Source organism: Rhinolophus sinicus, linkage group LG13 (genome assembly GCF_036562045.2).
Source record: "Rhinolophus sinicus isolate RSC01 linkage group LG13, ASM3656204v1, whole genome shotgun sequence".
In the NCBI taxonomy this organism is placed as follows: Eukaryota; Metazoa; Chordata; class Mammalia; order Chiroptera; family Rhinolophidae; genus Rhinolophus; species Rhinolophus sinicus.
In genome coordinates, this window is record NC_133762.1 from 8,088,179 (window position 1) to 8,109,880 (window position 21,702).

The 21,702-nt window shown below is 41.9% G+C and overlaps 1 protein-coding gene and 1 long non-coding RNA gene across 7 annotated transcripts in view; one reads left to right on the plus strand and one right to left on the minus strand.

The window, feature by feature from the left end:
- Nucleotides 1-21,702, minus strand: part of MCTP2 (multiple C2 and transmembrane domain containing 2) — a 394,026-nt gene that overhangs the window by 174,732 nt on the left and 197,592 nt on the right. Inside the window, exon 3 of one of the 5 annotated variants that reach the window (XM_074317382.1) lies at nucleotides 18,072-18,164. The gene's annotated coding sequence lies outside the window, so the exon portion shown is untranslated. Of the gene's footprint in view, nucleotides 1-2,820; nucleotides 2,840-3,544; nucleotides 3,766-18,071; nucleotides 18,165-21,702 lie in introns of those variants that run through there. The other 4 variants (XM_019726683.2, XM_074317383.1, XM_019726685.2 and 1 more) reach the window with 4 other exon arrangements.
- On the plus strand, nucleotides 3,246-20,986 carry LOC141568086 (uncharacterized). 2 transcript variants are annotated; one of them, XR_012491094.1, is made up of 4 exons: nucleotides 3,246-3,585; nucleotides 7,145-7,223; nucleotides 10,180-10,372; nucleotides 20,127-20,986. It is a non-coding gene; the product is annotated as an uncharacterized LOC141568086 (long non-coding RNA). The 2 variants fall into 2 exon arrangements; XR_012491093.1 differs by lacking the exon at nucleotides 20,127-20,986 and adding an exon at nucleotides 10,490-10,948.

Consider the following 21,702-nt stretch of genomic DNA (forward strand, 5'->3'; position numbering starts at 1 on the left):
TAACAGCCTCGCCTGAGAGGATTGCATTGCTGATTAAAAGACTTAATAATTCTTAGCACAACACCTGGTATGATCTGAGTGTTCGATAAATATCAGTGATAGTAACGTAAATTACCTGAATGATATATCAGCCCAGGTATTAATCTCGTTCCCTTCCCTCCATCTCTACTGTGGATTCTATGCCCTACGAGTTCTCTTAAATATGACGAGCAATAGTTCTCAAGCTAGCTCCAGAATCATCTGGAAGGCTTTTTAAAATACAGATTGCTGTGTTCCAAACACAGAGCTTCTCAATCAGGGGCCCAGGATGGGACCTGAGAACATGAGCATCTGCGAAGTGAACCTCCGGGGTGTGGGTGCTACTGGTCTACAAGGACATGATGAGAAACACTGACAAAGGGGCTTCACTGCATCCGTGGACGAGAGTGTGGGGGTCCCAACCTGCAGGGCTTTCTATGGCCCTCCACATATAAAGAACGGCTTTCCTGGAGCCCTCCGTCTCGGGAACTCCACCAGCAATTCCAAACTCAGCCTAAGTGTGGGAGCCCTCCAGTTCTCCAGGACAGCACCTCCAACACTGGGCTGTCACCAGTGAAATCAGATCAGGACCTAGCCTTTCTCAGTGCCTGGGACATAGAAAACCCTCAATACATGGTGACGGATAGAATGAAAGCTGGGAGAGCCAATGACCAAAGGCACCTCGGGAGAAACAAGCAAAGTGGAAGGTCTTGGAAACCAGTTCAGGGGCCTTCACCTCAGCACTACTTGCTGGACTGGAAGTGCCCCAGTTCCCCTTGCGCTGTGGCTCCCTCCCCCCCAGCCAATAGTCTCTTCTCTGCTCCACGGACCACGCGTGAGTCCCTTGCCTCCAACCACAACGTTTCCTCCCATTCTTTGAGGGTAATGGCGCTTCAGCTTTCGGCCAATTACTGGCATAGGCCCTACCAGTGCCATAAGCTGCTGGAAGATGCTGAGTGCTCTTGTGAGAGGGGAAGCCAGGGTGCAATCAGGAAGCATTTCTTTGTAAGCATTTCTGGTAAATGGCCCAAAGGGATCACAGCAGACAGGAACGCTCCAGCAAATTGCTCTAATTTCTTTTTCACATTTAAATAAGTATTCACCTCCATAACTAGTTTTATATTATTTTTCTTAAGGAGGATTCCCAAATTGTTTACCTTTGAGGACTTACAAAATCCAGACCTGCCTGTCTCACCCTCCCTGTATACTCTGCTCCTTGGCCCTCTGTTTCCTGGGAATTTCTCCAATTCATCAACCATCCTGCCCTCCCATTGCAGCATGTTAACCAAGCCAAACACACTTTTATAAACACCTTCCAGGCAGGATTTCAAATGCTCCTCGAGTTCAAGGGGTGTTGTTAATTTCACTCCCAAAAGCAAGATTCAGGCAGAAAATCCTACCTGATTCTCTCAACACAGGCAAAAAAACATTTTCTTCAACATCTTAACCTAAATTAAATATAGAACCCCTCAATTTTTTGTGTCATTACCAATAATTACAAGGAAAGTTTTAAGAACGCAAGTACTCTCAATATCAAGAAATACTATTTAAAAATCTAAGCACTATTTTCATTCTCACCCTATACAGCGTAGTAATTTTAATTTGAAAATTACTTTCAGGGTTTTATACGTGCTTTAAGAAACTGTCAGCTGAGTTGTTATGGTTCATTCACTCAAAGGCTAAAATTAGGAATTTTAGGATTCCTGCCCAAATAAGCACATTGCAGTACTCCACATTTCCAGAGATAGACTGAGAAAAAAAAATAGATCTACCTTCTAAAATAAATATTAACTGTACTCATTCATGCATGAGTATAGACTTAGACACAAATACAAAGTCCTTTCTAGGTGACAATAGTGACTTCTATTTAACGGGAAGCTACGGGAAGAAATCAAGCTGAAATATGTTAAAGCACAATAATAAAAAAAAAGTTTTTACTTCAATGTGCAATACACAAGGAATACAGGTGCACTTTTACTCATTTGCCCCACTTGGATATATTAGGGCCTTAAAAATATGTTAAGGGAGACACATACTAATACAAGTTATATTTTGAAAATAGCTTTTCATCCTCTCATTCCAAGTTAGTCATAGTTTAACCACACAGGTTGAATGAAAGCAATGCTCAATGGACTCACGATGGTTACTTTGACTCCCAGGACATGGGTTGTTTCCTGAATATAAATTTAAATTCTTATTTCCATGAAATTTCCCCGATTTACACTGTCTCCAGCAGCACAGAATAGTGAAAACGCTATGGTTTCTGCCCTCAGAAGTGTTCCCGTTCAGTTCCCAGGTCCACCACTTACCTTGAACAAATTTCTGGATTCTTTCCTGCCTCAGTTTCCCATCTGTACAGGGGAGCAACACTTATCCTGTGTATTTTATGCAACAAGATAAAGTGCTTAGCACGGCGCTTGGCAAAGTATTGCTTCTTAATGACCTTATTGTAAGGCTGGTTTTGATCATCCTTGTCACTTTGGGGGACAGACTGGGCTAATGACAGATATTCTTCATAGCTTTCCATTCTCCCTGCATTTATATACTTATTACCAGAGATTATAGAGGGGCTGAGGAAGCAAAAGCACAACGTGCTACTACTGGTCTCGCTCTAAACACCCACCTGTGTGGAACCAGGGCCCTAAAATCCCCTTTTGTGTGAACATCTGTACTGCCAAGCAGCACACCAGCCTGGCTCTCACTGAGTTTCCTCCTTAACAGGCGGACAACCAATATTTGTTAAATTGGAAAGCTGCTAACACAAGGAAGAAAGGAATGCTAATGGAATCATAATCTATGGACCTGTTTGCGATTCAGTGTGTCACTGAAGCAGGTTGTTGAGGTCCCAAGTTTCCCCAGGAAGCTGTTTGGTAACTGTTGAGGGCCCGCGGCCAGTGTCACTTCTAGAGCACACACTCCTGGAAGCATCTGGACGCAGGTAAAACCGTCAGACATCGCACAGAAAGAAGGTCCTTAGGATGTTCTAACCCAGTTTATAGAAACGCGACCATTTTTAAAAGCCATCAGCGGACCATTTGCTTAACAAATGGGACAGTGAACTGGGGAAACTAATTGCGGAAGTAATTTCCTCTCAACTTCACCACCACCATCACCTTTTTTTTTTTTTTTCAAGTGCGAGGAGACACTCTAGAATCTCCACAATTACAAGGCTTTCTGCTCTCGTGTGGCTGAGCAACTGGTCTGCGCAGGGAACCAAAGTGGAATTTCCGGATCTCCACAAAGTGAGCGCGTCAAATCCCACCCAAGTGAGGGGCTTACCTCTGCAGAGTCCCTGAGGTGGTGGTCACGGTGACTAACTCCACTGAGTCCCGAGGGGACCCAATATGTGTCCTACCAAACACAAAGAAGTCCCGGGGCGCCCCCCCACCACCACCTGAGTTCTCCACTACCCCAAGCCTCGGGCTTCTGCCTCCAGTCTTCAGCACACCTTTCTGACCCCGGGTACTAGCTTCCCCGGTACCTCAGCGTCCCCGACTCCCCACTTCAGTTGAGAACAGACACCCACCCGCAGAAGACAGCAGATGGTGACCCCGTGCGCACTGCCAGGTGAGTCCAGCACCTCCCTCACCTGTCCGAGGCTGCTTTCCGGTGGGGCTGCAGAAGGGGCGGACGTGGGAACCTCATGGGCGCTGGGACCTGCCGTCGCTGTCGCCCGCGCAGGGAGCAGCTTGGACGCCGTGGGGGCGGGGGCATCACCTAGGGCCGCAGGACTTCCTCACCCCCACACGCCAGCCCCGCCTTCAAGGGGAGGAGGCCGCCGCGTCACCTTAGAGCCGCCAAACCGAGAGGGGGCGCGGCCGCCCTTAGCTCCGGCTGTTACCGTGTTTCCCCGAACGTGAGACCTAGCCTGACCATCAACTCTAATGCGTCTTTTGGAGCAAAAATTAATATAAGACCGGGTCTTATTTTATTATAAGACTAGGTATAATATAATGTAATATAATATAATACTGGGTCTTATATTAATTTTTGTTCCAAAAGATGCATTAGAGCTGACTGTCCAACTAGGTCTTATTTTGGGGGGCGGGGAACAGTGCAAGAAGGTGCCCCCAGCTGGGTTCTGGGAACTTTGCTGGACCAAGAGCAAGAGCTCACTTGCAGCTCATTTGTCCTGGTTGGCTCAGGGGAAAAGGAAGATGTATCCAAAAAATCTGGCAGTGACTAGGGGAGTTGGGTTCACTCGCGTTTCAGTTCAAAGTCAGGAAAGACATGTGTGGCTTGCCAACTTCAAGTGTCTTCACTGATCCTCAGAGGAATGCACTTCGGTCCCTAGGTCCCTAAAGGATCAATGGTTAGACAGCAGCCTCCATTTTCAACACCTTGACTCTGACCAGAGCCAGGCAACCCATAAAACCCATGCATGCCAGGCGTGTGGCATATAACACGTGATCAAATTTAATTTTCAGACATTTGTGAGACACTTCATAATATCTCTGGTCTAAGATGAGGGACGTAAGCCCCAGCAGCATGAAATAACTGGCCTGGATCAAGTTAGTAGCAGAGTCCGAGCAAATGAGAAGGCCGATGACAAATCTAGGCTCTTTTCACTGTGTTACATCCCGGCCTTAGAGAGTAGAGATGGGGGGGGGGGGGAGCATAAAAGGAAGAAGAGAAAGAGTAGTAACGAGAAACAGCAACCATACCTTCAAAGCTGACTAACAATTGAATTAAAATAGCAAGTGAACCCACAAAAAAAGCTTTCCTCCTCCAACTCCTATCACAGTGCAGTTCCTGTTATGTGGTTCCTGCAGCCAAACCGCAAGTCCAAATTGACTAACAGCATTTTTCAATCATTAAGTGCTACAGAAAGTGAAACATCTAAAGATACAGAAATCTAAGGTCATTCCTCCTCTGCCTCATCATAATACACTCCTCTCTGTCCAGCGTCCTTGAGGATTTTTGTGTGTTTTTTCCAATTGTCCAAATACGTTACCTGCCTCTTTCAAAGATGTTGTAGCCAAGGAACAGTGGAATAATGCTGCTGCTTTAACCAGTTTAATTTGACTACAAAACCACTAGCAGCACTGAAAGCAGCGGCAGCTGTACACATAACATGGCTGATAAATGGTCAAACGCTGTTGTTACATAGAATTTCTTGATTTAAACAGGCACTTTCAATGATGTTATAATTGTCACTTTTTCAAAGAATTAAAACCTCCTGCATGTATCATAGGCGGTCCTCTCTGTCTTGCCTTCTGAATTCACATGAACAACAAAATAGTTGTCCTCCTGTCAATACGGTGATTGAAGGGCGATCTCTCACTCTCCACACTTGTATTGGAGCCCTACCCGATAGGATCACTTCTATGTCTTAGACAACACACACATGGTTGCATGGCAATCTAACCATTTCACCTGCTCCCTTCAATTTTCCGTGGCATGTGTGACTTCTGCAGGTCCAATGTGCTCCAGTGCTGTCACAGGCAAGGCTGCCTGTCATACATTCGGAAACACGGCAGTGGAAGTTATGGCAGCAATGCCATTGCACCTGTTTGAATGAGCCAGGGCAATTTCCACAGGATGAGTTACAATGGCTGTAGTCACCTAGAATCTTTGTCCAGGAGGCTTCCCTAAACCAGAGAAAACTGTCTGTAAATGCATACGAGCCAGAGAGCTCTAACTCATCTCTGCTCCCAGGGAACCAGGATAGACCTGCCCGTGTCGTCACAGCACGGCTGACCAAGCAGTCAATCCAGTCCGGCTTGAAGCAGAGAACTCAAGGCGACTCTTAGGAAACAAGATGCTTGAATGCCCCAGAGAAAAGTTTCTGAGATCTGCTACCAGTGAAATGAGGGCTCAGCACCTAGCAGCCCTCACATTTTCCTTCATTGGTGCTTCTTGTCATTTCTGGACCAAAGCTGACGTCGAGAAACAACTGAGATGTAAACACCTAGAATGAGACCCACCAGGGTGTAAAACCGCTGTAATGGTTCAGGCAACATTTAGTCCATTGATTGAATGGCAGATGGTTAGTGCGCGTCATAAAGAAGCATATGTATAATGCTGTGTTAATGGCATTGAGAGAACGGCGTTCCTTTCATGGTTAGTGCAAAGAGTTTTTGTTATTATATGTACTCATATTTTTTTTCCCATCGTATAATTGTCATGACAGATTCTAGAAAGCCCATCCCTCCTTTTTATAGTGGCAGGTCTGGAGAGACCAAATTCAATGACTCATTCCAGACCAAACTTTACCATTTGACTAACTACGTAGCTCTGTATTTTCCTACAAGTGGTTGGTAGAGTTTCAGTTTCTCTAAGAGGTGGCCCTAACAAAAACTGCATCTTACTTTCCAAACGCTCAGAAAGAAGATTTATTACAAAGCCTTTCTTTGGAAACTAACACCAGTGTTTAATCGTCCTATTGATAATAATCCTATATAGCAAATTATTGCAGATACCTAGACATGTATTGAACGTAAGCTAATTAGCTGGAAATGTTCACAGGTAGTAAGCTGCTCTAAGTTACACTTTTATAGCTATTAGAGCTGTAATTCTATGGCCAGGAAATGTTTGCTTTAAAAAAGTTAAAATTAAATGCAACATGGAGGGTATGTCTTAAGAGATATAGTCCCTCATTCCTCAGCTAAAGCAAAACTTACTGTTGTAGGCGAAGCTTAACTTTGCTCAAGGGTACTCTGTCATCAGCAATGCTGTCCTGTCTGGTGATGTGAATTCCCTCCATTAACAAATTGCTCAAACCTTCCCCGAGGTAATGCACTGCTGTGCAATCACCTTTGTTGGATCTCCTGGGTGTTGCCATGGGCCATACTGAGGGACATCTTAGGCTTAGCCTTGGAAATGGGCTGTTGAGTGGAAACTTAGAATATTGGTCAGGGTCATTGCTTTTAAAATTCAGGTGCCTGTTGGAAGAGGAGCCAAGGCAGAAGTTTTGAATCTTCTCAGAAATGCAAATCTAGGCTTTCTCCCGGTAACTGTTTTGTTTGCGTCCTCTGGGTCCTAAAAATCAACACGAGTGAATTTGTTGTCCTCTCTAATTGGACTGCAGGAATGCTCAGAGTGGCTCACCTCTGTCCTCCATTCAGAAATGCTTTCTTTGTACACTGTGTAACAGCCTTCTATTTTTCTACCTTATTTTCCGAAGTCTGAGATGAAAAGGATTTCCAAGACCAGACTACCAGGATGATAAGCGCTTCTCCACGCAGTAAGACACAGTGATTCAGGTAACTAACACACACGAAGCAGCTACAGCTATGGCCACAAACTAGGACGCCTCCAGGGGCCAGGCTGGTGAAATTAATGTGTGACTGTGGCCACACACAAGAAAATAGTGACTGTCACAAACACATGAAGGTATTCGTTCCAGTTATTGATAACACTGTGCTGGCCAAATAGTACAGGTGGCCATTTGTGTCCCCTGATCAACAATGTGTCAAGCTCTAAGGTAAATGCTTGGATATAAGGTAAATAAGATATGGTAGCTTCTGCCCTCCAGGGACTCACAGTTTGATGAAGGAAAAACAAAGAAACAGATAAGCATAACAGAATGTCAGAGGGAGGAGGTCCTGATAGCTGCGGGGCCCAGCCAATAATACCAAGTCAGGTACCCAGACACTGGGTGAGAATACAAGAACAAGGAGTCCAGGCCCCGTGTTGGGGGGGAAAGGAGAACCCCCCATGGGTGAAATGCAGCTCACGTCACTGGGCTAAGCCCACACTCAGCCAGCAGGAGAAGATCAATTCGGGGAATGAAGCCAGACCTGTTTAGCAATTGTTCCATAATTGTCTACTCAACTAATGAGAACATTAAAATACAGATGCACAGGAGGAAATAATAACAATACTTTGGGTTGAGGACATGAACAAGTTTGGGGCTTGAGGTCTCCAGTCTATCTCTGTGACTGCTTGGGGCATGTAATTTGACTAAGTTTTAATTCATCCAGCCTCCAATTACTGACTGCTAGGATGACCTACAAAGAAAGTACAGAATCACTAATTAATGGATTGAAAAGTAGTCAGGAGACACATGGGGCTTTATTACGTGCATAATAATAATATTTTCAAGCTGGCTTGGTAGACAATTACCGGTTTTACAGATTTCTTAGGTACATCTTTATAATGACTATGGTCGCCAGTTCCTAAGAAAATGTGGGCCCAAAATAGAAAATAAAATACTAGTAAGACATGTGACCTTAAAACTAAATGAATTTCTTAATTTCCAGTATACAAGTGCTCAACATGTTTTTCCTTATTGGGAAACACCTAACTATACTGGAAATTCTACATTCTATAAAGGGTTTTTTTTAAGAAATAAGTTTGCTTAGTTTGAACTTCCTATGAGGCTGATTTTAAAATAAGAATGGGAAGGAATGATAGAACCCTATTCAGTTAAATACAAACTTCGACATTTTCAATCCATTAAATGGAGGAGAGTTTGTCAGCCGATTCTCTCAACGCCAGAGATATTTGGGGACCGCTTTCGGCTTCTACGATGATCTTCAAACCCACCCGCAGAATGGATTGTGACTTGTCTCCTTCCTCCTGGGGGGGTTTGGTGGAACTGGGCCCTACTTGAGGAATTTGCAGAATGTGTATCTACGTTCAGTACTTCGCATTTGAAAATCCCAGCCTTGAATTTCAAACTGGGTGTGCTTTACCGTACACCTGTATTGGTACAATGTGCTCAGGAATTCCATAAGCCCAGGATGGGGGGGGGGGGTCCAAGTGTCCTGTTCATACATGAGATGAAAACGTTGTGTGCCTTTGTTAGGTTTTGTGACTGTAAAGCCTTCTAGACTCTTTCTTCCCCGATAATGAAAACTAATCACTTCTCTTGAGAACCAAGCAAATCCCAACATCTCGTTATTTCCCCTGCACAAACAGTATTTTAGTTTATTACATGAGTGTCAATATTGCTAAAGACTATTTCCCTAAGAGCCGGGAGTCAGAAGGAGCAGGTGCAGAGGGCCAGCGTTTAAAATGCGTGTGGGGACACTGCCCTGTCGCCTGCTCGTGTTTTGTATGGCTCTGAAGTGCACATTTTAGCAAGGTGTGCTCCGGGAGGCTGTGTCCCCAGCAAGCTGGAAACTTCCAAAGTCACTTAATGACAAAACGTGGCAGGAGAATAAAGGACAGAATTAGCAGCACCATGGAAAGTGTGACTGGATGTCTAAAGGGCGGAAATTAAAAATGAAGAAGCAAGTGATCAATGAACAGTGTGGGGAAACAAGCTGGAATTTTAATTGGCTAGGCAAAACTATAGACCAACTGGACAAGAAAACCAGAAAGTGCCAAGATAAATAAGATGGACGATAAGTCAGGTGGGCCCAATACAGTCAAAGTACATACTACGTGTAGCTGTTAAGTCAGACAAGAAAATGGATTTTCCTTCTTGGTGATCTCACCTCTCAAGATGGAGCGGTCACTGCTATAACAATACTCTATTAATGAAGACCTATCTATGGGTAACGCTTCACTTTACAGGCCTTTGGGGGATAGCATGAGCTCACTGACCACCTGGGGGCCTTCAAGTGTTTGCAGGAAGGATTACTACAGGTAATGATGTACCAGCTTCAGTACAGCCTCCTCAGCATCCTTTAAATAGCAAAGATGGTTTCTGGCTGGGTAGCCACAGGGGAGCTCCATTTCCTCCTACGCAAAGACTGGCTGGGTTCTGAGCCCTAATGGATGAGGCCACAGCCACCTCCCACAGGAAAATACTGCTGACTTTATGCTGCAACTTTCATCCTTATCTAGAGCTCTATTAAGAGAAGCCCACACACATACATTTATATGGAGGTTGGTTTGCAGTTTTGAGGAGAACTGGCCAGGTATACTGCAGGATGTCCTTCTGTCTGGGTCGGTCTGTTGTTTTTCTTTTGATTAGACTGCGGTCTAGTTTTTTGGACAGATGCATCTAGGTGTCGTGCCTTTCCTGTCACATCCTATCAGCAGGTGTATAGGGTACAGGGTGTCCATATGGTATCACCGGTGAGTTAACATCGTCATACTGCAATGTCTCCGAATATTCAGGGATGATTTGGGAGCTTGTTTGGTCACATATGGAGAGGATGAAGTTTAGAAGGTGGGTTTGGTCCTCTGGACTGCACTCTGGCCATTTCTACTGTCCATGAGTCAGAGGCCTGGCGTGCTCTACTGTCACTATGCTTCTCCAAACAGGAAAGGACAAGAAAAACCACCAACCCTATGAAATGGTGCCCGGTTTATCCCTGCACAAGCCAGACCTGGAGGAACACTGGGGCTTCCAGGACTTTGCAAACATGACTTGCTCCTCCCACGACACGCCCTGTAAAGTGTGAGAGCATTTCCCGGGCAAATGCAAGACTCCATCGAAATGACGTAAAAGACCAAGGTAAGTTTCAAAGTTAAGGAGACCAGGTGTGTGTCAGAGACCCAGCTGTCCCAGTCCTTTCAGAGATCCCTGGTCACTGAAAGGTTTTACAGAAATCTGTGTTGCTCTCTTTTCAAGGACGAAAGGATCACATCTCAGACAGGCCCTTCTATATGAATTCATGTGACAAAGGTATTTTTTAGAAAACTACATGTACAATGGACTGAAAATAATCTCTCTTTCTTTTTAAGGTTTATTTTGGTCTTCACTTACATATCTTGTACATAGGCAATTTATAAAGATGACAGAGTTTAAGGAAATGAATCTCTGCGTGTATGGATCTTTTCACATGAAACAGAACTCTTTTCAGTGAGTTTAGGAGGGGACAAGGAACAAAAGAAAGTGAAATTATTTTTATTTGCTCATTATATGGGTGGTTTAAAATAGGCCATGCCTACTTCCTTTTAGGAGAAATACCGAAAGAGACTGAATGTCTGTATGAAAAGAATCTGGCTTAAATAAATAAAGTAAGTTTGGCATGACGCTGCTGTCTCTTAGCTTTGTTTCTTACAGGATGAAGCTCAGAAGGAAGGGGGCCCTGGAATTACAACTTCACTAAAGCACACATTCCCCAGTGGTATCTAGAGAGAGGCTTTTACAGTGTTTTCCATTTTAACTGGAGAGGAGGACGCTTAGCACATGTCGAACCATTTAAGTAAATATTGAAAACGAAAAAAAACTTAGTGAGTCTCTTAACTAGTTGAATTCCATTTCAGTTAGAGAGATTAATTCGGAAGAAATTATCAAAGCACTCTTTCACAGAATGTTGTAAACTGAAAATCAAGTTCAATGGGATCAAGTGTATTAAATATGTTATTATTAGAAACAGATACTACTCTAGTATTTGTTGGAACTCTAACCTAAAAAAAAAAAAAAAGAAAAGATAAATTTTGCCAGAATTCACCCATGAAGCCGTTTGAGCTTCAAGTTTCCTTTGACGGAAAGTTTTTAACTAAAAGTGCAATTTCTTTAATAGACTCAAGGCCACTCAGATGACCTATTTCTTCTTGCATCAGGTTTATTACTTTGTCTTTCAAGGAATTTGTCTAATAAATCTACATTGTTAAATTGATTAGCATAGAGTCATTTCTAAAATAACTCTTGATATTCACTAGTATCTATAGAATTGGTTGTGATGTAATCTGTCCCATTAGTAATTTATGTTTCCTCTCTCTTTTTTTTTTTTTTCTACATCACATTTGGCTTCTTTGTCAATATTATATATTATCAACTTTCTCAAATAATTCTAGTTTCCTTTATTTTCTCTATTTTTTTTTGTTTCCTATTTCATTAATTTCCATTTTGATCTTTATATTTGCTTCCATATACTTATTTTGGGTTAAATATACTCTTTTATTCTACATCCTTAAGACACTTAAATCATTGAGTTGAGAAATTCATTCTGCTCAACAGAATTGTTAGTACTATAAACACCACCTCAGTATTGTTTTACAGCATTCAGCACATTTTAATATGTTGTGCTTTTGTTTTCTTTTTCCATTCAAAATATTTCCTAATTCTTCTTGTGATTGCTTCTTTAACACATCGATTACTCAGATGTGTGCTATTTAGTTTCCATATATTATGAACTTTAAAGAGATCTTTCTGGTTTTGAATTCTACCTTAATTCTAAGTTTATCATAGAACATACAAACTTTGCATGATTTGAGTCTTTTTCAGTATTTTAAGATTGTTTTCTGGCCCAAATTATATCTTTATAAATGCTCCACGTATAGTTGAAAAGAATGGATTGTCCTATATATGTCAAATAAGTCGTTTGTTGATAATGTTGTTCAACTTTACTATATCCTTGTTGATTTTATATCTCTTTAGTCTCTCAATTATTGAGGGAGAGGTATAAAAATCTCTGAAAATATTTGTAAATTTGTCTCTTGTAGTTGCAGTAGATTCTGCTTCATGAATTTTAAAGCTCTGTTAGGTGCATAAACATGGGGGGTTGTTTTGTGATTGACATTTTTATCATGAAATTACCTTATCACTATTAATATTCTTTGAAATTTACTTTGTGAGACATTAATACAAGTATACTCACTCTACTTTTTTGTTAGTGCTAACATGGTATATCTTTTCTATCCTTTTATTTTTAACCTATTTGCATCTTTATGAAGTACTTTCTCTTAGGCACCATATATGTGAGTCTTGCCTGTTTGTCCAATCTGGCTTTTTGCTTTTTAGAGGGATGTTTAGGCTATAGACATGTAATTTATTGATATGATTAGGTTTAAATATATTATCTTGCTATTTGTTTTCTACTTGTCCCATCTGTTCTTTGTTTCCTTTCTCTCTTTTTCTACATTTTTTTGGGATCAAGTGAGTATGTTTTTGTGATTCCATTTTGTCTCCTTTTTGGCTCATTAGCTGTAATATTTGTTTTGTTATTTTAGTCACTGCTGTAGGGTTTGTCTTGAACTTCACAATCTACTTTCAAGTGATACCGTACACTTGATATGCGGTATGCAAAGTGTGATAGAAAAATATGGTGAATGTTTAAATTTAAAAAAAAAATATTACAGTAAAAGACACATTGCCATTAATCCCCCTCAAAATACTCCCCTTTGCTTTGAACACACTTATCCCATCGTTCTTGCCACTTTCTGAAGCAGTTCTGGAAGTTCTATTTTGTGAGTGTCTTTACTTCATCCTCTATCACAACAATGCTCCATGTTACACATCGCTTCTGGTATGTGGCAATTTCTGTCAAATAAACACATTATGGTGTGTCCTCATCCACCTTATTCACCGGATCTGTCACTGTGAGACTTCTGGCTCTTCCCCAAAGTCAAAATGATTCAGGATATTGAGGCAGCCACAACAGTGCAACTAAAGACACTCACGAAAGAGGACTTCCAGAACTGCTTCAGAAAGTGGCAAGAACAATGGGATAAGTGTGTTCAAAGTGAGAGGGAGTGTTTTGAGGGGGGTTAATGGCAATGTGTCTTTTACTGTGATACATTGTTTTAAAATTTAAACATTCACTGTATTTTATCATCACAACTTGTAAAACCTATAACACACTTTCATTTCTCACCTCCTGACTTTTGTGTTATTGTTATACTTTTTACTTAATAATAAAACTGAGCAAAGGTGAAGGAAGGAAGGAAGGAAGGAAGGAAGGAAGGAAGGAAGGAAGGAAGGAAGGAAGGAAGGAAGGAAAGAAGGAGAGGAAGGGAGGAGGGAGGGGGGAGAGGGAGAGGGAGAGGGGGAAAGAGGGGGAGGGGGGAGGGGGAGAGAGAAGGGGGGTGAGAGAGAGAGAGAGAGAGAGAGAGAGAGACCTCAAAACAGAGCTGTGATTCCTGATCTGCAATTCCAAAACCCAAGAAGCTCTGAAAACCAGAAGATTGTCATGACACGTTTTAAGCCGTTCCTGAGCTGATTTGGTGGCACAGCCTGACCTGAAGAGTCATGAGGCTAGTTATAGTTTTTATCCCTCCTGGGGTAATTATTCATACATTTTGCTACAGGAAGCTGTGTGGAAAGAGTTAAGACACCAAGGCCTGAGACTGCTATCCTTACAAAGGCCTACTTGCAATGTTGGCCCTGGATTGGCATCTAGGAGCTTGGATTTGGGGAGGCTGCTACCATTCCCTAATCCATCAGAGGGGTCCGCTGTGCCTCATCTGTCCATAGAAACAATGTGGTTTCTGTTGAAAACCTGTTTTTTTCTTCTGGGAGTCTTGAATTTGGTATGTGCTAGGCAGAGGGTGTTTATGTGTCGACTCCCCAATAAAAACCCTGGGCACTGAGTCTCTAATGAGCTTCTGTGGCAGAGAATGTGTCACAGGTGTTGTCACAATTTGTAGCCGGAGAAATTAAGCACATCCTGTGTGGCTCCACTGGGAGGGGACTCTTGGAAGCTTATGCCTGGTTTTCTCTGGACTTTGCCCCTGGAGCCTTTTATCTTTGCTGATTTTGCTTTGTGTCCTTTTGTTGTAATAAATCACAGCCACGAGCATGACTAGCTGCTGAGTCCTGGGGGTCCTCCCAGCAAATCTCCAGACCGGGAAGAGGTCTTCGGAACCCCCGGCACAAAAATGAATGTGAGAACTACTCTGGCACTAGCTGGGATTGTAATGAACAGATGCCATATGCCATGGGTGGCTGGTCTAAAATCCCCAAAGTTCTGAATTCCAAAACATATGTGACCTCTGATTTTAGATGAAAGATTGTATACTGGTGCCCACAAACACACGTAGAATAAAATATAAATAGTATATATATATAATTAGTTGGGATGTTTTCATTAACTACTGATCCTTTCCAGGTGGGATAAATGGAGTTACCTTAAGCCAGGATGATGATGAAGGCAATAATAATAATAACAACAGCAGCTAATATTTCTTAAGTCCTCATGCCCAGCCAGCATCAGACACTATTTACACCCTCCACAATAACTCCGGGGAGTCTGTGTCATTATTATTCTTTTCCTGTTGGACATCAACTGAGGCCCAAAGAGGTCGTGCTACTTGACCAACATTAAACAGTTCCCAAGAGTTGGAGACTGGATTTCAACCCAAGTAGATGTGACTGCATGGCTTGAGCTCTGGTTACAATGCCACAGGAAGTGACACTGCTGTACACAGAGCTTTGTTTGCTCTCGTTTCTCCCATCAGCTGTGTCTCCATCACTCACAGATTCTCTTCTGGGATTTCCACTCGTCTGTGCCTCCAGCTTACTCACAGAGCGGCACACAGACCACTTGCTTCTCTCAGTTAGGAGTGCCAGTCGGCGGCAGATAATGAGCTTTTGTTTTCCCTCGCTGGGCTTTTGATCCTTTATTATGTAATCACTACCCTGTGTTGACTCCTTCTCACACAAGTGCCTTTGGATTGCATTAAATAATTTTCCGAGTGCCAGCAAAGGTCAACTTTATCAATCCCAGTTATAGTAAACAAAACTACTCATAAGTCACAGAAGAGAGGAGAAAAACAGAGGAGTCAGAATGGAAGCTGGAACTCCGGTCTCAACCAAGCCTAGAACCAGGCAGGCAGGTCAGGGGCTGACTTCCAAGTGGCATGTACTTGGAAGGAGGCCTCGGTGGTATGCAAGGGGGTGGGAGACGTAGTCTAGAATCAGGGTTTCATGCGTAGACTTCATCTGATGGGCCCTGGGGAGGTATCTGAAGAATCTGAGGAAAGTGATAGAAATGGATTTGACCACCAGCTATTTCACATCAAGAGGTGGGACGATCTACCTGAGAAATATTCTCCAGATAGAAGTCTCTATCCTGAGATTATATCTAGAATATTCTCCAGATAGACATAACCAAGGAACCAGAACATTTTAGCATAACAGAATAATCAAGACACCAGCTTCCTTCTTTTTAGCCAATACCTGAACTTCTGATTTGAATTTTTGAGGGAAAAGCATTTGTTTCTATTCCAAGTCTACCAGTTTTGGACTTTAGAAATGTGGGTAGAAAACGAGTTAATGGGGAGAAAGGAGATGCCGGATAGGAGAAAAGGGGAGGAAGAAAATGGGACAGAAATGACACTTAGGTTTGAACCAGCACAGAAGCGGAGAATGCAAATTGAAGCTGTGAGAACAAGTTTCCCATCTGTTTCTGCTTTTCTCACCTCCATCTTCTCTAAAACCGGTTTCAGGGAAGGCCAAAGGCCATATCCGGTGGCCTGCACTGCCCCCTACAGGCAGAAATCCTGAAGCAGCAACAATCAAAGCTCAGCCTGAGTTTTCTCCCCAGACTTGCAGAAAGCACCTCAGGCTGGGCCATCATATTACTGCTTTGTTCTTTCCACTTCAGCCTACCTTTCAAATGAATACGTTTTCCCCCTATGTTTTCACATCTCTGAAAACAAAATATCTTGGAATATACCTTTTGTCAGTTTAACTGACAGATTTATTTTCCTTTGTGATGCATGAAAGAGCATCTTACAATTGATGTCATCATATACTTGGAGAAATATGGCGATCTTTATTTTGCATATATCAGAGGTGTGGCCTGATGAAAGAGACACAATATTTTTGAGTGTGAAAGGTCTACTCTCACCTTTTTTTCCCTAATGTCACCTTCAATATCTAATATCCCTTCTCTTTTTAAATTCTGGGTCGCCATGGTTTACTAGTTACTTAAATTTTGTCAAGTTAATGATCTGAGCCTCGATTTCTACATCCTTACTACTATATATCTTGTATAGTTTTGTGAGAGTTAAATGAAGTTACATTTAAATGAAGTTTCCTACCTCGTGCTGTCAAAGTACTCAATAAATAACTATTATCACTTCCAAATTAAAGTCTCATAAATGGATAGCTGCTTTTGCCACCACCCGAGTGAAAGACATCCAGACAAAAACGCTCTTCTTCTCCGAATGTGCCATTGATTCCCAAATGCCATCTGGGCGGTTTCATCCTTGGAATTTATGAGAACTACTGCTGAGTGGCTCTGCTTTTATGTTGACAACAAAAGGCGTGAGAGTTCAGATGGAGTCTGTGGGGCTTTATTTTAAATGCACCTATTTGGATGTTGAAAGTCGGAAGCACTACCCAGCCATCTTTGCCCACTGGAATTCAAAGCCTCCTGTCACCAAACCGTGTTGTTTCCCTATGCCCTTAAAACTACCCAGCCTGATTTCTGCTTTCTTCTGATAAACCTGGAGGTGCAGAGCCCAGCCTTTTAAGTCCGACTGCTTTTGCAAGACTGAAGGCGGCCGAGCACAAATGAAATGGAAAATGACAGTGATAACGGGGATTGCTGTCGCTGCCTGCTGGATGTGGTTTGTGGCTCTCCCTAGCAATCACAGGATAAAATAAATCTCGTGAATGGCAGCTTCTCTAATTGCTGCCATGGGACATAAGCAGCCTGGTCTTGCAGCCTCCGTTAGCTCTGCAAGGGGCCGGCTCCGAGGAGCACCCCAGTGGGGACAGAGCTTATAAAGATGTCACAGAGCAGGCTTTCATGTTTGCCAAGTGGCTTCCCCTCAAGCTCCCTAATATCCCTTCTTTCTGAAGTGATATGAAATTGTACAGTTCAAGTTCTTAGCCCGAGTCCCAAGGAGGGAGAAGCCGTCATAGACAGCGGAGGAAATGAAAGCCTTTTGTGGTGGCAGCCCCATGCTTTCTCTTCCCTGTAGTATCACTACATTTCTGGTGCTTGAACTGGGAGGAAGGGCTGAAGGCCAAAAGATGAGGACCTTGAAAGGTCCGTCCAGATGGGCCCTGCCTCTCTATGTCAATTTTATAGTCACAACTTGCCTACCAGGCAGATGATATTCATGAATGAATCGAATGGCAAATGAATGAATGAATGAAATCAGTAATGGTCTGGGCCGAATGAATTTGACAAAATTTGTCCCTGAAGGAATTGTGGGAATGCTTGTCCAATATTGCTAGATCTCCAAAATTTTCAAGAGCCGTCCGTAGCCCAGATATTAATGTGAATTCTGTAGATTTTTCAACGTTGACACAAGTGTTAGGAGATCAACACACTACACCCATTAGCAGGCATGTTCTTTGAGAGTTAGGGTACCTCACAATTTCCTTTGCTCTCTACCAGGATCTTTCAAAGTAAATGGAACCGGGGAGCTCCGAAAGGGAAAAGGATTCCCCTTTGCCCCAAAGACAATTTCATAGAATTGTCATTTATTTAACAAAGCAAGTACTGGGATCAGAATCTGCTGGTCCCTACCTTAGAACTGTGTGGACGGAAGGCTTTATTTCTTTGCCTGAAGCCATTATTCCCAAGCGCTGAGCTGCAGACTACGGTATGTTCAGGATAAATCTGCAACAAAAGGAGGGAAAAATAATTTTTACATAAGGCCAACTACTCAGTTTTAAAAACTGTCTTTTACTATGAGATTTTTTAGTCTGAAATTAACAAGACAGTAGATGGCGGGGGGGGGTGTTATGTGAGTGTAGATCTACACCTGACACAATTTCAATCTGCATCTTAATCATATACATATGTATATATATGTGTGTATGTGTATACATATACATATATATATATATATATATATATATATATATATATATATATATGACAAAATAAAAAAATTGGGAACAAACCTAAAACACTTCACGTCAATTTTGTTCTCTCAAGACACTAGACTGAGTGTCAACTATAAAATGAATTTTGCAGAGTGTCCAAAAAGATAGTTAGCAGGATGAAAGACCAAGCAACGCATTAAAAAGCCCAGTTGCCGCAGTGTGTCAATCAGAGTTCAAAGAAGTAGATGGAGAGTCAGTGATGTCAGTGCTTTTCCTCGGTGTCTATTTCAAGAACAAGTTGAAATTCACAGTTTTGCAGAAAAAGTGAAATATCTGTGGGGAAATGGTGAGGAATTTGTCATTGCTCAAATCTGGTGCTAAGCCTGGAGCTCAGTTTCATATTCATCTTGATAGAAGCACGTTTGCAATGGAACAGAGAATAAGAGAAATGCAGTGAGGATTTATTGAGCATGCCGTAAAAAATCCATTTTTGTAGGGCTATTTTTCTTCTGCAGTAAATGATTAGAGGAGGAAAAAAAGAAAAGCTTAAAATTGGTGTCAAGGTCTTTATTCCACCCTTTGGGGATTAGCTGGAAGATGAATATGTCTGTTTATAATGCATCACTCCTGATGAAGTTGAAAAGATGGAGGGGAGAAACGTACCAAGCAGACAGGGTTTGTGAGGATTCAGCTGAAGTCCTCACACTTCAGACTAGAATTTGTCAAATAGTAATGTTCCACCAATGAAGTTTTCCTGACTGAATTTGAAGCACAAGCTGACTGCAATCCTTAACCAATTCAATGAGGAGATAAATGTTACAAAATGAAAATATATTACTCCTGCCTAAGATTCACAGATAAAGGCATTTTTCTCCTCTGTTAACAAAGCTTATGATACTGGAAAACATGGATCTTTGTCAAATTTGGGGCTTGCACTAAACTGCTCTTGTGCAGTTAGACTAGTGGGCGATTTCTCCCTGTTCCCACGTTAGCTAAAGGTTGTAGACACTTAACACTACACACATATTTTTTAAAGAGAGAGGCTTCTATACAGCATCTCAAAAATTGTCCATTGTCCTACCGAGCCCTGGGTTGAATCTAGAGGTGTTATTTGGGACCAAGATCAAGCATAGTGACATTCTTCTCTTTCCAAATTTATTTCTAAGTGTCCCCAGGAGGCTCCCCTTTCCGTTGTTATTTAGGGTGTTTAGTGCTTATCTCTTCACTGTCCACATTTTAATGACTGCTTGCCTCAGGGAAAACCATGCTTTCTGTCTTGGTGAAGTTCTAAATAAGGACGTGACAAGAGAAAAATCATGCAATGGGAAACACAGGTTCAGGGTGTTGTGCAGTCCTGAGTGTCACGGGTATATTATGGGTAATATTTCCTATCCACCCACAATCTTCCAGTTGATGAAGCACCAACAGATCAAACAGATGACATGAGACATGATATGAGAGTCTGCTTGACCGCTGTGAGTCAAATGTCCATCGTGGAAAAGACTTGAAATCTGTTATCCCCACAAGGGCAGCTTTGTCACCGTGGTTCCCTACATATTAGTGCTTCTCATTTCCATAAATGTTCCTGGTCTCCTTTCGATAAATCTGCTTTGCACAGTATCTATAACAGTTGTTTGCATCCTTTAAGGGTCAGCCTGCACATTATTAGTGGTTACATCTTTTCCCCACCAAGTCCCAGGGGTTTCCTCATTCCTTTCCATTCAGTTCTTAACACTGTTTCCATCTTTTCCAGAACACCTCCCTTAGGGGGAAGACACTATGAATTTCATCAGCGCTCTCTGAATCAAGTTCTCTGGAAGTTGGAAGACCTGTTTAGAGGATAGTCATTAGTTGGAGTCTAGACTGAGTAAGTCTATCACTTTTACAGACTCAGTCTGTTAACACATTTGTTTACTCCCACGCTGCCAGCCTAGCTCAGGCTAGCCTGAATGGGATCTGGTCCGAAAGGTCCATGAGTGGCATGAAATAGGCCGGCTCATTGAGCCCTACTGATCGGAAGTAGTAGCTCATCAGATCTCCTTAGTACATGGATGACCTTGGGAGCTGTGATTCGTAGCCTGGGGCACTGATTGTGGGACTCCTTCCTGAAGGCTGAACTATTCAAATCAAAACATTATCAGCATCTTGTAGAATGTAATATATGTTACAGACATGCCCCAGGAGTGTTCAGCAGTGTCTAGAACATTGGTTCCTCCATTTTTGCTTGACTGAGGGCCCCTTTTTAATGTCAAATATTCCACGGTACATTAGTCTTCAAGTCACAGATCTACTCCATTCATCTCTAATGGCCTTTCTTAACTCAGGTGTTTTATTAAAGAACTTATATACACATGTAGTAAATTTACACTTAATATCTAAGATTGAAAAGTCAGCATGTAAAAATTAATTTGCTCCTATAAACAAATATAAATAACATTTTATAAAGATGTATACAAGTGTTCATCACAAACATGGATTTCTTGAAATAAATCTTTTTTGTCCCCCCGCTTTTTTCTTCTCTTCCCCATCTTCTTCTCTTTTCTCTCATGCCACCCTGCTTTTACCTCCCCTCCCAACCTTTCCTTATCCAGGGAACCCATGTTAACATAAGCTATGCCCCTCCATGATTTTCCTCAATGTAATATATTAATACGTGTATACACATTTACAGATTCTTAAAATGATATTCATGTACCAGGATCTTGCTTTTCTCTTTGAACACCTCAAAACAAGCCCTCAAATCAAGTGGCACAGCTACTCTTTTTAATGCCTGCATACTAGCTAATAGCGCAGATATACCATAATTTATTCAGCCATAACCCTATTGAAAGACAGTCCTTCTGTTTGAAAAATTTTGCCCCTCTGGCCAATGTTACTAGTGGGGCATGTACCATAATGAGAAGTTAGAAAGAGAGTCATTATTATTCCCATATACAAAGAAAAGCTAACAGTTTTACAAATGACAGAACTATAGGTAAGAAAATTGAAAATAATCACCCCATTGCTCCAGTTTAGGCCTCGTCTCATATGTTTCACTATGTCACATGACATTAGTGTGTTCTTACTCTGACGTCTTAAAAATTAGAGGTCATTACATGAAAACATGTGTAACTCTACGTCACCTAATAGGTCAAGAACCTGGCAGTGGTGATCCAAATATAGCTTTGAAATTTAAGGAGAAAAGATGATTTTACATATATTTTTTAAAATAAATGGGTCTCTTAAAGTACCATGGTTTATTACAAATTTAAGTGTTTTTTTGTTTTGTTTTTTGTTGTGTGTGGTGTTTTTTTTTGTTATTTTTTTTGTTTTTTTACGGTGGGGAGGTA